This window comes from Lycorma delicatula, chromosome 1, assembly GCF_047948215.1.
Source record: "Lycorma delicatula isolate Av1 chromosome 1, ASM4794821v1, whole genome shotgun sequence".
In the NCBI taxonomy this organism is placed as follows: domain Eukaryota; kingdom Metazoa; phylum Arthropoda; class Insecta; order Hemiptera; family Fulgoridae; genus Lycorma; species Lycorma delicatula.
In genome coordinates this window covers 86,915,484-86,930,039 of record NC_134455.1, presented here as the reverse complement: position 1 = coordinate 86,930,039, position 14,556 = coordinate 86,915,484, and the positions used below count along the sequence as shown (strand labels likewise).

The 14,556-nt window shown below is 29.1% G+C and overlaps 1 protein-coding gene and 1 long non-coding RNA gene across 4 annotated transcripts in view; one reads left to right on the top strand and one right to left on the bottom strand.

Annotated features, from left to right (window-relative positions):
• Nucleotides 1-258, bottom strand: part of LOC142319871 (uncharacterized) — a 34,901-nt gene extending 34,643 nt beyond the window's left edge. The window contains exon 1 of the long non-coding RNA XR_012755282.1: nucleotides 52-258. This is a non-coding gene — a long non-coding RNA (uncharacterized LOC142319871). The remainder of the gene's footprint in view (nucleotides 1-51) is intronic.
• The window catches only part of LOC142319837 (nucleolar pre-ribosomal-associated protein 1), a 246,924-nt gene that overhangs the window by 180,361 nt on the left and 52,007 nt on the right, over nucleotides 1-14,556 (top strand). The window lies entirely within an intron of this gene.

Genomic DNA, 14,556 nt, shown 5'->3' with positions numbered 1-14,556 from the left:
AGAGCTCGTTTTATTTTCAGTGTCTGTACAAATTTAGCATATTGTACTTACAGTTTATAATAGTTTTTAATTTGATACAGCCCGTGGTGTTGCTACTTTTGTTTTTTTTTATAATCGCATGTTGTTGTATTCTGTTGAATAGGATTTGATGGTTAGTTTTTGATGATAAGTGCCCTCCTTAATGTGCTAACAATAGCTCTCTACGTTTCTTCTCTTGATACTCATCTCCCTTGATGCTGTAAGCAAAGCGTAAGCTGTTCTGGCAACTGACTATACATATAGTTCTGTAAATTATTCATTGCCAGTTGGCTCGTTCAGAGATTTTGACCACTTCCCAATATTTCATTTGTTTTGATTCCATATATTCTTTATTTACTGACTTGTGTATTGTCATGAATTTTATTACTTTACATACAATTTTTTAATATAATGTTATTTAATTTATTATTTAAAAATTTAAGTGATGTTTTATAAAATTGGTTAAAAATTTACACTGGTGCAGTACATATTGTTTAAATGGGTTAATAGTTTTTTTTAATTACATTAATCATTCAATTTTTGTTCTTAAGTTGATTAATATATTAATTTTTTCTTTCATTTACAAGTAAAATGAATTTATTCAGTAATCAAAGACATTTAAAAATGTATGTTTTTAAAAAGCTAAAAGATTTATCTAGAATTTAAAGGAATATCCAAGTGCATCAAACCTGACAAGTAAATGTAAGAACAAAGAAGAAAACATCTAATAGTTTCGCTGTTTTATTTTTATTTGTGAAATGGAGTTTTTAAATTTGTAGTGTCTTATTTACAAAGTAAATTTTGAAAATTTTTTTTGGAACCATTAAACTCTTTGATTTTCAATAATAAATAATTAAAATTAATAATAAATAAATTCCACTTACATGTTATTAGAATCCTTGAGCATTTTCATTTAGTGAGATGTTTTAAATTAAAATAAATAAATTAAATATACAATAATTCTTGTAAATGCTGTCATTAATTTAAAACTTAATTTTTAATGGTAAATCAGGTTTTTAATTGTATGTTAAAACTGTGTTGTGTAATGACTGAACAAAAATTTTATGTCTGTTAATTTAAAAATTAAAGTGAAAACAATATACTTCGACAATGAATAGTTTTTCGTAGATTCATGGCTTAGTATTAATATAATAGACTAGTGTTTAGGAGGTCAAGACGTGAGAAATTTGATAAATTATATCCAGTTTTTTCCTTAATAAATAAGTTGTTCTCAGTGTTCCTCCCTCATTAGGTAGAATCCTCTGTTAAAAACTTGCTTTCTTTAGAAAATTGTTTACAATTTTATTTGCTTTACTTGTGGTTTCTTGAAATCTTTTACCAGAATACTTCCAAAACAAATAAATCACAAAGTTTTACCTGAAAAATTTGGGAAGAAACCCCAGTTTTAAGTCAGAAAGGTTTCTGTAAAATTGCTGAAAATTCTATTTGTTACTAACTTTTATAGCTTAATGGGTTTTTGGGGAAAATGTAAACTGAGGTAAAAACATTTTGTCAAAAGTTGTATGAACTCTGATCATTCCTTAAGGATTTAACTTTTATGGAAGACGTACATCATGAGCAAGTAAATGTGAAATACATTTTTCGTCAATGGTATTTGGCCCACTGGTAAATGTGTATTGCAAAAAAAAAATACATAGCTAAAATATTTCAATTGTACAAATTGTTACCCTTACAAATTTGTACCCTATATCTAGTAAAATTCCGTTTATTCTGCAGGTTTCAAAAAAAAAAACTTTTGTCATTTACAACCTTGTACAAAAAGAAAAAAATAAGCTGCATTTTAATGAACAAGAATTTTAAATATGTTTTTACTACAGTTTTGTGTAAAAATAAGATGGTAATTAAACACGTCTTAGAACGAACAAAACTTTCATTTTGTATATACTAAGTACGAAGGTCATTTACTAATTAAAGACACAAATTGCTCTGCAGCTAAAATGGTTTATTTAATCAGTGTGAAACTGTTTTTAACTTTTCAACACAATCTCCAGCAAGATTAATACACTTATCCCATCTCAAAATCAATTTATTTATGCCTACTGCAAAGAAATCTTTGTTTTGATGATGAAGCCAATTTAGCACGTTTTTTTCGTTACCATTAAATTTCTTATCACGTGGCCACTCTTTGAGTGGACCAAACAAGTGGCAATCCGATGGGTCAAGTCAGGACTATATGGGGGCATGAGGTTGTAATACTTCCCGATACGATTTGTCAATGATTTCTCGAGTTACCCGAGCTTTGTGAGGCACTTCAGTAGTGTGCGCCGTTTATTGTTCGCTGATCTTCTAGAAAATTGACAAAAAGCAGGCCTTTTGCATCCCAAAAGATTGATTTTTGCTTCTGGTGGTCGGGTTCGGAATTTTGTGCTTCCACTTCATAATGGTAAATGTATATGTCTCATCTCTCGACTTCGAAATCAGCTGATTTGCGAAGACACGTTCATCTTTACACCAATCCGATGGGTTAACTCTCTCAGAACCCATGTTGCGATTATTTTACGGTATTTGAACATGTTGGTGATATTTTGAATTGTACCGATATTTACTTGTAATTTTCCTAAAATATCAACTGTAATACGACAGTCTTCTTGGACGAAAGAATCCATTCAAGTTTCAAGGGCTGTATTTGAAATTTCAATTGGACGTCCATAACGGTGCTGGATCGCTAGCACTTTAATTTAGCTCGTCAGTCGCTAAATTAAAGATTTTCTATCCACTTCTAAAACTTTTTGTGGTTTATAAAACTTTGTCCTTATTTGGCCATACAGAATAAATTTTAACCGGTTTTTGACCTTCGGAAAGCTAAGCACCAATCATTCCCCCGCTGCCTAACTAATTCGCAAGCTTAAGAAGATTCGCCATCATGAAATGAGATTTTGAGGTTATGAACAAAACATTGTTACTGAAACATTGACCAAAAGTCATCACAGGGTTACCAACTTACTGTTCTAAATATATCAACTATCTTACTAACTGTGTTTTCTTTACAGCTATTTGTATCTTTAATTATTGAACGAACCTCGTATACGAGTATAGCGCCCGCTGTGATAAATTATGTCTCTTGTCTGTCTATAAAAAAAATGACAAAAAGTATGATTTTATAAGAAATCTGATGTAGAGAAGAATGTACCCGATTTTTTGATTTATGAAATACCAAAATATAATCAATCTGTTTTCTTAATTTCGTCTCTCTGGAAAATTATAGTCTTTGTTTTCTAAGAACGTGAATTAATCTGCAATTTGAAGTATTATTACAGAGTGAAACCAGAAAATATTTTAATTTTAATTAGTATGTTTTTAATTTATTATTTTTGTGGAAATATTTAATTGTATTGAAAATATGTATATTTATGTTGGTTTTTTTAATCTTTCTTAGCTTCATTATTTTATTAGAAAAGTAAATATTCTTTGCTAAGAAAGGTAAAGAGTACTCTTCATAGAGATCATAGTGTTCTTAGCAGAGAATATAATAATTATTATCTTACAATGTGTTTATTTACATTATTTTTCAATATAATCAATCTTGCACTAGACTCGAATCCATGAATGAAATCCTTGTCGTGAGTAGGTGGGAACTTGTTGCACCTGCCGTTTTCGCACTTCACGCTTACCGGAAGCACTTTTAGACATTGGATTGGAATTTTGACATGTAACAGTAATGGAATCATTACTGTTAAGTCAAAATTCCCATGTTTGGTCTACATGAATTATTCTCTCCAAGAATCTATTACCAATTATAAGCAGGGAAAGATGAAGTTAAGAGATTTTTCCTATATCTTATATATATTTTGGACCATTCATTTCTTCCTCTTCGTAAATGATACAGCTGCATCTGTATCAAAAAGTAATTATTTAAAAAATCTTGAAAACTCTACGTTAGTAGTTCAAAAATTCATGCTTGGTGGATTTTTTCCTTAATTATATCGCCACATAAGCTACTATCGTCTTGTGCGTGGTATACGGAAATTAAATTTTGTAGCTTATGAAAAATGCCATGCCTGACCGGTATTCGAAACCGGGACCTTCGGATGAAAGGCCGAGACACTACCACTCCGCCACGGATTTTGGCGATGATTTTGATCATCTATCTTTAAATATGGAATGAGCTTCTTAGTGTACGTAACAATGCTAAACGCATGAACAGAATTCCCGTTAATGATAACGATATTATTTTTGTCATTCGTAAAGGAAGATTTTCAGTTGTATTATTAGATGACAAGTTCTCTTGGGATGATCAAATTGACGTCTTTGCAAAATTCTACGAAGTAATCATCATTAGTATTAATGCTTACGTATATTCTCGTTTGAACTATTCATCTCTTGGGGCTTCCTCAAGAAGTCAGAATCCAGTATTCAAAGTATAAAAATCTGATGTGGACACCACATGACTTTCTTATACACCTATTAAATCCCTTTCCTTTAATACATATATTTTTTACAATCAGAGGTTAATAATTATTAATAAATCAATATAGTTAAATTAAAACAAAAAAAAAGTTAAAAAAAGGAGATGAACTCTGATTCGAACCGATGTACATTCTCCTAAGATCCAAATATTTCATTAATTAAAATTTAATTTGGCTATAACTCTTGAACTGATGAAAATAAATAACACTTATAATATATCGTTGAAATGCTCTCAATTATTACTGCAGTTACGAAAAAGTCCAAAATCCAATTTTTTTGATTTTGGACACTTTTGGTCCAGTCGATTGCAATCAATAGCGGAGGTGCACAACTAGCAAGATACGTACGTACTTACAGACGTCACACCGAAACTAGTGAAAATGGATTCAGGGATAGTCAAAATGGATATTTCCGTTGAAATCTGAATACCGAAATTTCTCGCGATTACTATACTTCCTTGTAAGAAGTAAAAGTGGACTGTCAGATCATAGTGCCCACAAGTGTAATTCATGTAGACCGACAATTTAGAATATTAAAAATGTTATCTTACCCTTGTGTTTATATTTATGAATGTTAATCATTGCTAAAAAGAATAGTTACTTATTCTTACAAAGTTATAATATCCACTTCTATCAAACCAGACGACAGAACTGTTTTCGGGTTAGTTAGTTTCTTATAAGTATTCCGTCAGTTTTCAGATATTCCATACAGCTTTCTGGATTCGGGACCCGTAGGCAGCCGCGACCCTTATTCGTGATGTGCGAGTGAGTATTCGTCTTGTTCAAACTCATGCTGACCATACCTGAGGCGTGCGGTTAATTAAAACCCAACCATCAAAGAACTCCGGTGTCCACTGTTTAGTATTCAAATTCGTATAAAAGAAACTACTTTTACTAGGATTTTAAAAGGCTCTTATGATGCTTTCTTTGTCATTAAAAAAAAATATTGCATTTAAATTTAAAGATTTTTCCATCAATTTATTTAAAATGCAATTAAAATATTTTCTTTTGCGGAAGAAATTTATTATTCTGTCGATGATTATAAAATAATACTGATTAAAAAATAAAAAAGACCCTGATTTTTATGCAACTTGTTCAACGTGTATGTATACGTGTTCTTTTATAATTTTCATTAATACCGTCAGAATTGTGGATTATTTTTTATTTGTTTACTTATATTTTTTACATTTACTTTATTTTGGTTTTATATTTTAAATAATTAATATAGAGGCTTAAATGAAACTTAATTTTTATTTGATAATTAATTCTATTCTTGTGATGCTGCTTTGGTCAAAGTATTACTACAGTTTACCTTGATACATTCAGGCAAGTGGTGGGGAAGTTCCTTTTTTACTTTACTGGCATCATAGCTCTAGAGCTTTGGTGCAAGAAGGAAAACATGGTAATCAACAAAAAATGGAGTATGGTTTTTCATTTCTCGAAGTTGACCCAGGAATCCAAAAAAAAGGGGAGGGTAATGTTCGTTTATACGAACGTGTATATACGTGTGTTGGGGTGTTTGAAGCTCAATAACTTTTGACTGCATAAACCGATTTTAATGAAATTTTGTACAGACTCGTGAATATGCGTCAGTTTGTTGGTAAAATTTTGGGGTTAATATATCCAGGCGTAGAGGGAGTTTTGGGGGACAATTTTCTCAAATTTTTACAAACATAACCCCGCTTTATATTAAGCTCAATCCATGCGTGCATGCTTATCATACCATTTTTTTTTAAATTCCCCCTTCCCCAAGAATCGGAAAAAGCAATATTTTTTTTTATTGCATATTTTTAATCGAATTTTTTTTTTAATGTCTTCCTAGTCGTAGTAGTATTACAAGCTACCAAAAACGATTTTTTGGGGGAAATATTGGTGATGGGGGAGCCGTTAAAGTTTAAAAATATTGACTTTTTGAATTTTCCAAAACTTTTTTGGTTTATTTAAACTTTTGATAGTATTAAAAGTTGCCCCAAAATTCCAATTTATTAATTCCAGAAAATAAAAAAATACCAATTTTAAAACTTTTTTAACCCTTTTTTGATTTATTTAAACGTATAATGATAATTTTACAATAAAACTTCATCATAAATTCTTCCTACCCCAAAAAATAAATCTTGGGTAACTTTTTTTCACGTATCATTATTTTTCCACCATATAAGAATTAATAACCAAAGCCAGGAAAGTATTACAGCTTTGTGTACATATGCTACTCCATATATAAAAGTCGGCTTTTATATATGGAGTAGCATATGTACTCTCCTTCCTAACATGATATGAATAAGGTATTATTATATACCGATTAAAATGAAAAATTTATGTATGCTTCTCCATAAGTTTTCTGGGATCCACCCATTAAATTCATTTTGATACCTAAATGTTGTGAAAAGTGCTCTTAATTGTGCCATTAGATAGATTGAATTTCACCCCAAAAAAATCTGAGCGTTACGTGTTGTCATCACAGTGGGTACAAAAGGACGGCTGCCCACTGCCTTCTACATTCATCATACTTACTTGACTTTTAAAAATTCAACACCAATCTCATAAATTCAATTGATGCCGTCTCATTTGGTGATAGAACCAATTTAAATAATCTTCTTTTCCTTTTTATAAACAGATTAAACAGTCACCATAGTTGGACTCCCTGCAATAGAAGGATGTGTTGGGAATTTATTATTCAGTATATGTAGAATACATCCAAACAAATTGTCCACTTTGGGCAGACTACTAAAAAAAAAATGAAACTGTAAAATTCCATAATCTATGGGTTTATTGGCATAACCCTTGCTAATCCAATAATGGAGCTAATTGAATAAACGTATGCCTCAATTCTTTCTCAAAAATTTATTCTTTTACAATTATTAAGAATCTTGCAGTGAGCTATTATGATTGTCGTAGTGATTCTTGAGTTGAGCATTTGTAAACACAAAAAAATAAATGTTCTGATTTATTAAAATAAAATTTTTAATAGTAGGCCCACCAATATTACAAAAATAATGTTAATTATTAAAATATCTATGAATCTGGTAATAAATTGCAAACAGGAAGTTATAATAATATGCAGCAAGTTAATAGTAATATAGTTATAAGTAGATCCCTCATTATTTAATATAGACTTAATCGCATAGATAGTTAAAACAGGATTGTTATGGATTACTACTTAGAAGGAAAATTAAGTGTAACATTAAAGTATATAAATAGGGAATTACATAAAAAAAATTATTATTTTTTGAGTAAATTTTGTGATACTGGATCCATGGTATATCCATATCTTCGCATCTCCATGACCAGTTATAACTAACATTAAATCATATTGGTGTTTCATATACAGAAATCATCATTCCTAATCGATGAAAATCTTTGTAATAACTTCTTTAACCCAGTATAAAGATATAATGAAAAAAACATGTCAATGACGTACATACATGCTTCTGAAAAATTTCAATCTGAAAAAAATTCATAAAATGTGAAAATCTGCAAAAATTCTAGTAGAAAAATTTAACCCAAAGTATATTTTTGCTTATGTAGTAAAATTGAAGTATTAATTATTGCATTTGTTAATTGATGATTTAGTTGCTTGAATAATTTATTATTCTATATTGCACTGATTTGAAATTTTAATATTAGGTGTTAATGGAGGAAATAAAAATTACTGCTGTAAAAAATGGAAAACTAGTGTAATGCATTAGTTTTAATACGACAAATGTATTGATTTTTTCTATTAATACTTTAATATATTCAGATATTCACAGAATGTAAATTAGGTTAGTAAAAAAAATGCATGCTTCTCTAGAGAGTAATAAAAATTGGGTCTGAATTTATATTTATGTTTTAAAGTAGTAATAATATTATTGAACGTTGTGTTTAGAAGTAATGTTTTTTTTTTAATATTGTATTAAAATTTAGTATTAAGATTATTTATTTTTTTATATATTTACAATTTATTTTTACTACCTGAAAGTTTAAAAATTTGTCATGAAAGGATATTGTTAATTGTTTGCGAGGAAGGTTAAAAACATTTTTCTAAAAGAATTTATGTATTTTTTTCTGTTTATAACATCATACAACAGCAAAGTTGGGCAAAGTCCACAAGTGTTACAAAAATGATATTAATTAACAAAACATCTATGAATCTGGCAATAAATTACAATCAAAAAGTTATAATAATATGCACCAATTTTATAGCAATACATTTATAAACAGGTCCCTCCTTTTTTAAAGTATAAATTTTTTCTATTTGTATGTAAGGAAGTATATCAGAGATCATACATTTAATTGCCTAAAACTTTCTTGTTTAGTTGTATGGATAGATCTTCTTTTAAAATGTTTAAGATCTTTCATTGAGTTATTTAAATCTTAAACTGTGTTAAATAATATTTCTAATGTAATCGTTAAATTTCTTAAATAATAATTTAATTAATTCATTTTCCACAAATATAATGCCAAATCCAAAATAAAATTGTTCATAATTTTATATTTTGTTTTCCTTTCCAAGTTGTATTAACCTCACCTAACTTGTTTATTTTTTAATAAAATTCTAATATTCTAAACATTTCTTTATATTTTTTAATAAACTGCCAAGAGATGGGAAATGTATTATTTTTATATGTGTTCTTTGTTTTTGCTTCTTGTTACTCCCAAACATCTGTGTTGATTTTGATGAATTATGTATTGAATGATCTTTCACAATTGTGTAAGCGAGACTGACTTTGTAACAATTTTAGGGAAAAAAATGGAAGCTGATGGACACGATTTTGAAAACAGTATTGTGGATGAAAAGTAGTTAAAAAAATTAAAATTATGTTCAATTATTTTAAAGTATCTTTGAAATGTTAAGAAAATATAATTAATCTAAATGATTATGTAATGTACTTGCCAACTACACTGAAGGTTCAAGGTTTGTTTTCTAGACTCTGGAAAATCTAAAGTGAGTCAACTCTTATTAATCATTCTTAGTAAATTTCTTACTAAAAATTTTAAAGTAACAAAAAAATTGAAATAAATTTGAAGATGACGTAATAAAGATTCTAAATAAATTTAAATAGATTTGCCGAACATCTTATAAAATTTTGTAGTCCAAAATTTAAATTGACAAGTGATGCATAAGAAAAACATGTGCTGTTTATTTATCAAATTAGCTAATGCAATTTTAATATTATTTATAACATTAAAAAATAAATTAATTCTGATGAATAACTTGCCAAATTTTTGTTTATGTACAGTGAATGGTAACAGGAAAGTGCCACATAGAAATGAAAAACATTTAACTTTTATTATTTGGTATTTGTAATAAGGATTTTACCGATAGCTATGTCTGGGCTGCTGAAGAATCCTACTGTGATTGATTTTCTGTACATCTCATCCTTCTAAGTCTGCCTCTGCTTTTATTGCATTAAATCTTTTTTTTAATGTTATCTTTGCATGCTTGTATTATCCATTCTGTATACATGTCCCAACCATCTAATTCTTTTTAAAATTTCACTTTTTCCCTTCCATTAAATTATGGTCTGAAGTTCAGCATTTGTCCATAATCTCTACTTTCTTCACCGTATCAAAACTTCCTCCCAACACCTTCCTCACAAATTTTCTCAGGTTTTCTTTATCCACCATAGTTATCTCATTCTATTTGTTTATAGTTTAGAACTGGGTTCTTTTTATAATCGTGTAAATTTTATTAATGTCTGAATCCAACTCAGGGTTAGCTTTTTTCCCAATTACAAAATTGATTTTATATATTTCATTAAAAAAATACTACAATTCGGTATCAACCTGTAGTTGCTAAGAATAATTAATTAAATAAGTAGGTAATTAAAATAAACTATGATGGGTTAGTTTTTAACGTTAAGTAATACTAATCTTTACAAAAATTTGTGCACTAAATTAAAATTATGCATAAAAATAATATTGCAGGCTGTAACTTATTACATATACAAATATGGTATTATACGAGGCGCACTTTAGGTATTGTCAGTTTTGAAATTACAGCAGACTATAGCAACAAAGCGGGATCATGCATTTGTCGTGCTTCAATGTGACCTAATATCATTTAGTCGGCATCAGATTTACTAAGATTACTACTATTAGAGAATCCCGCTAGCTGTGAGGTCGCGATGTTTTGATAAATTTTTATTAAAAAAAAAACAATAGCGATACTAAAATTCATTGAAACTGAGGTTTATGACCATACATTTTGAATTATAGTAAAATTGGACAATAGGTTGTCCAATGTTCATGGTGATTTATTGTTTTTGAATTGTCAATTTCCTAATATTTCACGCTCGGTAATTTACAAAATTGTGAAAAAAGAATACTTAGTTACAACAAATGACTGTCAGTAACGCAGTATATTTACATTGTAGCTACAGAAATATTTTGAGGGTTAAAATTAGTCACCTTTTCATTTTTAATCGCATACATACTACAGTTCTTGTTTTTCTTATCTTCTTCCTGTACCAGATTATTGTAAACTGAAGCAGCCACAATCAGTCGTTATTAATCTTTTGCTGTGAGCGTATCATATCGAGCGGGTACAGTATTTTATTTTACGTTTCCTGTGTAATTCATTTAATAGCGATTTAATTATGACTTCGCGAAAAACATTCACGATAGAGGAAAAAGTGCACACTATCTGGGTGTTAGAGAATGATGAAACTAATCCTTGTTAGTTTGAACATTGCCCAAGAGTTAGCCGTAGGTCATTCGACAGTATCGATGATATGGTAAAACCGTGAAAAAATTTTGAAACAAATTCTATGAAATCAAAAATAATTACGGCCTAGTCAACATAATGATGTAGACCAAGCGCTGTTAAAATGGTTTAAACGTCAGAGAGTTAGTGATATCCTTATTGGCGGCCCTATATTGCAAACTAAGGCGAACGATTTTTCTGAAAAATTCGGTAAACCACGTGAAATAACTTCACCTTGGATACAACGGTTCCGTCAATGTTACGATACTGTATTGGGGAGAATAAGCGGCGAGGCCAAAGCAGGTACAACCGGTGTGTCAGACAAATGGCTAGAAATCGCTTGACTAAAATTAAATAAAATAAATTATTTAATTTATTAAATTAATTATTATTAATTAAAAGGGGTATTCGGAGGAAAAAGCTGTAATGCTGATGAATCCAGTCTTTTTTTAAACTTGACTCCAGAAAGAACCCTTCGGTTAAAGGTGAAACGTATTCGGGAGGAAAATTATCAAAAGAAAAACTAACAGTAGTAATTGCTACAATTATAACTGGAATTGACAAAAAAACTTCTGGTTATAGGAAAAAGTGTTAAATCCCGATGTTTTAAAAATTTTAAATCGCTTCCTGTTATGCATGAAAGTAACGAGAAAGCTTGGATGACAAGTGATATCTTTTCGTCTTAGTTATGAAAATGGGACTGTGAATTAAATATTGAAAATGACAAAATACTGCCACTCATTGACAACTGTTCGGTTTATCCACACGTTGAAAAGCTTTCGTGTATAAAGTTAGTGTTCCTACACCGAAAACACAGCAGTCTTCAGCTCTTAGATCAAGTCGGTAAAAGTTCACTACAAAAAACACCCAATTTTACAAATGATACAGGATTTAGATAAAAAAAAGGAAACACAAATGACTATGCTGGATGCTATAATTATGTTAGAAAGATATGCAGGATTTTTACCACAGGGTGGCGAAGTTACTGACATCGCATGCGAAGACGATACTTTAGCGGAATGTGTCAATAGTCTGCAAAACCAATCATTGTCAACTGCATTGTTTGAAGATTATCAAGAGTTGACAAAGATTTAGAAACGCATGAAACTATAACAGATGATGATGTAGTGTGGCTCTAATACTAGCAGGAATAGAGGGGGGCATAGGTAATGACAACGAAGGTAACGATGAAGTCATCAACCTGCCAAATCTTCGAGAAGTTTTAGCGGCAATGAAAACCGTTTGCCGGCTTCTTAGTTTTACAGAAATTTCTAATGAAGAAACAAAGAGTGTTTGTTTTGATTTAGAAAAGAATGTTCAAAAACTGTATTACAACACGAAATGTTCGAAACAAAGCAAATAACCAATTTTTTGCAGAAAAAATAATTTTTGCAATTTTTCTCTATCCTTTTTTGCTCTACCGTATTTGTATTATTATTGCTTATCTTGTTTACTTAGGAAGTATTGTGATGGCGAAAAATTTCGGTATTCACATTTCAACGGAAATATCCATTTTGACTAGTTTCGGCGTGTAGTCTGTACGTACGTTCGTATGTATCTCGTATAACTCAAAAACGATTAGCAGTAGGATGTTGATATCTTGGATCTAGGACTGTTGTAACATCTAGTTGTGCATTTCCCTTTTGATTGCAATCAACTGAACCAAAAGTGTTTCTTAACTGCAGTAATAAGCCCTCATTGAGGGCGTTTCAACGATATATCATAAGTGGTATTTATTTTCATTGGTTCCAGAGTTATAGCCAAATTAAATTTTAATTAATGAAGTATTTGGATCTGAAGGGGAAGGTACATCGGTTCGAATCAGAGTTCATCTCCTTTTTTTAACTTTTTTTTTGTTTTAATTTAACTATATTGATTTATTAATAATTATTAACCTCTGATTGTAAAAAAATTACGATAAATAATAATTCAATAATATTAATAATAAATATGAAAAAATAACAGAAGTTATTAATGAAAAAAAATTTTATGTACTTTTAATTTAAAAAAAATGTGTATATGTAATTTAATAGGCGTACAAGAAAGTTATGTGGTGCCCATATCAGATTCTTTTTATATTATTTTATATAGAAATAAGTTATTATTTTTAGATCATATAATACATTTTTTTTTTAATGATTATTATTTAATACCCGTGTAGATGGCCTATTAAAGTAGTACAACAAACCTACCTAAACACTATAATTGATATTTACTGTATATGCTGCATTTATTTTAATGGACTTACTGTAAATTTGAAAAACATGCCGTATTTGATTATGAGAAATGGTCAACTTATTAATGAAAGACAAAGTTTTTTTTTACATTTTTCATGCATTAGTATTATTATTGTAGTTTTGTGAAAAATATTTTCCAAATTTTTTGATAATTTTAGGTGTAGTTATATAATGATTTTGTTCTTGTTATGTTGATGTAATCCTAGTAAGTAAATTTCATTTAAAATTTGCTTTGAATTTCTGTATGGGATAAATCTTAAAAGCTTTATTTCTGTTTTATTATTAAGACTGTACCATTATTATTGTGGGTGTCACTATTAGGCATGAGTGAGGTTTATTATATGCTTACGTTAGTGGTACAGAATATTTTAACTTTGTTCAACCTACAGTCATTTATTATTATTTCTTTTTTAATCTTTTTAGTTGCTTCTCATTGAATATATCAACATTTGTTGTCTGGCTCCTGCAGATGTTTCACGCATTAAATTGGTCTTTTGTAATATGTTTATTTGAAAATAAAAGCAATACTAATAATTTATTTTTTTAAATATTAGAAATTCCTTTTAATTGAAATTGCTCAAATGATAAAGTAAATCAAAAGAATATTTTATATTTGTTTTTGATAAAAATGTAACATATTTATTCTGAAAACATTAATAGAGAATTAGTTAAATAGAGTAGTTTAGTAAATGATACTAATAAATTAGGTCTAATATTACTAATTGTATATAATACACTGTGAATGTAATAAACTGGTTTTTCTCCATATTTATGATTAAAATTTGCTTTTGCCCGTCCATTGTTCATATTATTAAGTGGCAATATGTGAATAATATGACAATTGTCAACAGCACTTGTTTCTTTCTAGATTATTACTTTAAGGAAAATTAAATGTAACATTAAAGTATGGACATAAAGAATTATGTAAAAAAAAACCTATTTTACTCTGAGTAAACTTTTGAGATACAGGAGGATCCATGGTGTCCATATCTCCTCAGCTCGCTGATCAGTTGTAACCAAAATTAAACGGCATCAGTGATCCATATTCAGAGGTCATTGTACAAAATTTCATTATAATCAGTTAATCTAATCAGAAGGTATTAAGCAAAATGATAATTACTAAAAAAGCAAAAACATTAAGCTTACTATCATCCTTCACACCTAAATGAAATTGGTCAGATACATAAAA